Source organism: Triticum urartu, chromosome 1A (genome assembly GCF_056163025.1).
Source record: "Triticum urartu cultivar PI428250 chromosome 1A, HENAU_Tu73, whole genome shotgun sequence".
Classification (NCBI taxonomy): domain Eukaryota; kingdom Viridiplantae; phylum Streptophyta; class Magnoliopsida; order Poales; family Poaceae; genus Triticum; species Triticum urartu.
In genome coordinates this window covers 224781858-224785622 of record NC_141873.1, presented here as the reverse complement: position 1 = coordinate 224785622, position 3765 = coordinate 224781858, and positions in this window count along the sequence as shown.

Here is a 3765-nt window from a genome sequence, read left to right as displayed (position 1 = left end):
GTAGTGATTTTTTGCAATTAGGTGGGTAATTAGTCGATTTGGTTGGCAGTTAATCAGGCATGCGAGGAATTAGGTAGGTTGTTAATTATTTATGTAATTAATTAATTAAGTAAGGAGTTCATCACATTGAATCATTTTAAAAGCGCTCGTCGGCAAGGACAATCAACAGGCTCTCAACGACATGGTCAAGCACCACTTGCCAACATGGACAACGGACACCATGCGCCCGCGACATGGACGACCTAGCGTTCACAAAGATGGATGACAACCATGCTCTGCAGGATGTCCACATGTTGACGGTTTCCGAAACGTTCGCGGATGAGTACAACATGACACTAGATTGGCAAGGTGGTTCATGCTATAGTTGAAAGGGGGAGTGCTCCATGAATAAGAAGGAAAAAAGAAACTAAAGCGACCAAGTGGTCCATGGTGTTGGAGATGGAAAGAGTGTTCCAAAAATATAAAGAGAAACAAAAAAGAAAGATTATTATAAAAAATAAGTAGGATGACAATGAAAACTGGCGAGGAAGGAGGAAGAAGAAGAAGAGGCATCACTGACAAACGCGCTGATGTTGGCGTCAACGAAACGGGTTGGCGAAGAGACTAGGAGTAGAAGATGTGGGGAAGGACGAGGAAGAGAAGAACATCAATTATCCCTTCTAGCAATGAGTGGTATCTGGGTTGGAGGTGGAGCTTATTGGTGACTAGGAATATTTTCGGGTTGCCACTTACCTCCCATGTCAGTGTGCATTTGCGAAGTTGAATGGACCTTTGAGACTGATCTCTATAGTTATTTATTATTTTATGTCAATAGTATGTGTTAGTTTAATCCACTTTATTATACAGTAAATATGAAAATTTTCATCTTTGTTGCAACGCATGACGAAGGTGAGGTGGGTGTTCTTTGATTTTAAAGGAGGCTCCGGCGAGAAATGTCCCACTAAGGCGGGAAACCAAGTGAGAAAGGGAGGGTCCGAGAGAGAAAGGGGCGATACGTTGTGCGGTGGGGTTTTTGTGTTGGACCCATGTGTTGGAGATAACATGGGGGATAGTCCGAACAACCGCATTTCTTCCCCATGTATGGTCTAAATTTGGGGGAGCCCGGACTGTCCATACGGTTGAATTTTGAAGAGCCTACTAAGCATTCGTTTGATGTCCGAACACGTCTGGACCTTTGAGAACAAATGAGCCTTGACCTTACAGACAACCTTAATCATTTGTTCGATTAATTTATATATGCATAGCCCGTAGCAACGCACAGGCGTTCTGCTAGTAAATCTAATATATCAATAACACGTGAAACTCAAACAAGAAAGAGGTATCGAAATTCCATGAGGGGAATACATCGTATACTTTCTACTGAAACTATAATTTGATTAATTTAATGTGGAGTCAAATGCAATGAGAAGACAAGAGCAGCAATATAGATTTGGGGTCAGTGTTCAGTCCCAATCTCTCGAATTCATGAAACATACTTGTAAGCAAGCATGAGAATTTCCACAATCTCCTATGAATTCATGGTCCAGCCTACCCAATCTCAACCAGCGCTAAAAGTTATTACATCATGAATGCATTAAGTAAGTTTGAACAAACTTTGGAAGATATCCCTACAGAAATTGGACAAATTAAGCTATTAATACTTTCCACTGACACAAAATAGAAATAAGATGTGAAACACAAACAAGAAAGAGGAAAGATGAATCACAATTCCACAAGGAGAATACAACATAGACTTTCTACTGAAACTATAATTTGATTAATTTAATAGGGATACAAATGCAATGAGAAGACAGAAGCAGCAATATAGATTTGGGGTAAATGTTCAGTCCCAATCTCTCCAATTCATGAAACATATTTGCAAGCAAGCATGACAATTTCCACAATCCCCTAGGAATTCATGGTCCAGCCTACCCAATCTCAACCAGCGCCAAAACTTGGTGATCCCATGAATGCATTAAGTAAGTTTGAACTGACTCTAGCAAGATATCCCTGCTGAAATTGGACAAATAAAACCATTAGTTTGGTAGCACATTTTTTGAAAAACCATAGTATTTTAAAAGTACAGTATTCTAATGCGTGGGCAACAAATACTCTGGTTTAAATAAATAGTTTTTCTCAATTTTGTCAAAACCACCGCAGTGTTTGGCTGGTGTTGTTTTGATATAGTTTTCAGTAATAATTATGCATGCATGACAGGTGAACCTAAGTCAGCTACACGGGCAGATCAATCATCGTGTGCTAACTTAGCTACACTTAAAGAGCTACACAACCATATTAATGAGCGTGCGCTAACGGCTTCCAGCTGCATGCTGCCTTGTCATGCACGCGTCAGCCTCGTCATACAAATATCAATATGCTACAATGACCGATTGATCTACTCCACGAGCTAGCTTTATTTGAGACATGCGGTACAGCCAAAAAAACAATTGGCAACCAGTGAACCCCTAGAAGTATGCAAGATCACCGAAAAGTAACCGCTGTCTTCGCCCCAACCAGCGGCATCCGTCGATGCTGCCCCTTGTGGCAGTGGTGCAACAAATCGATGAGCTTTCCAGTAGTGAGTTCCATTTGATCGTGACTACAGAGACGTAAGAACCGGTGACGACGCCCAGATTCAAGAGACCAACTAAATGCTAGGTAGCTAACCTAAAACACATAATAATCAGATGGAGGAGGAGTTGGAGGCGGCGATTGGATCTTCTTATTTATACGTAGATGGCGATGTCTATAGGTAGAGCCCTTCCCGGCGCAATCTCTGAGTTTAGTTTAGAAAAATGTGGTCGGGACCTCTTTTTTAGATACTACTGGGAAACTACGGTATAAGAGATACCATAGTATTTGAAACTACAGTCCTTTTTCAGTCCAAACATCTAAAAGTATTTAATACCAAACTTTTTTCGGAAACCATAATACTCCTAAAAAACTTCAAATACTTTGCTCCCAAATGCACCCTAAACTTTCTACTTACACAAATAGAAAGCTATGCATGACTTGGTACACACTTAAAATTACAAAGTTTGACTGATTTAATAAAGGAAATGGCTTACAACCAAGCTCTAGCAGCTTGGTCATTACCTTTGATATGATTGTTCAACATTTCAAGTTATTAAAATAAATCTCTTGAAAATAATACCAACATATATTTGCTAGTTATAAGCATTACGTCATAAGTGGTCTTGAAAGAGCAGTATGAAGGGGAGAATTTACTATGTCAATCCCATGTAGAAAATAGCAATAACAATTCTAATAAGGTCCGCGATGGTAACAATTATGTGTCGCCCCATGTTTTTTAGGCAGCAACATCCTCTTTGTGTCTTGTCAAGCTATCCATACCCTTATAAAACAACCATCTTCTAGGCCAATATTTCACTGATTGTACACCATTTAGAAAGAATAGAAATCTAAGCTGACGTAGGCAAGCTTAGCAATGAGAATTATGGGCTGGCACTTCAATTTCTCCGACGTAATCAATATAATTTCCAGGTGTGATGGGGCCTTGCCAAAAATGATTTAAATAAATGACTTTATTGAAAAGAACAATTCATGCTAGCATCATACTAAAGCAGATCAAACAAGATCTTGAGCACACAATAATTAATTCCAATGGCACGAATAGGCACACCATACCAGCAAGAAATTTGCACTGGAGATCCATATCGAATTAACTAACCAAGATAACTTGAGAGTAGGTATTTCGGGCATAAACATCGAACTGGTCTAAGGGTCGCATGGTAGTAACACCATGTGCACTACCAATTCTGATAG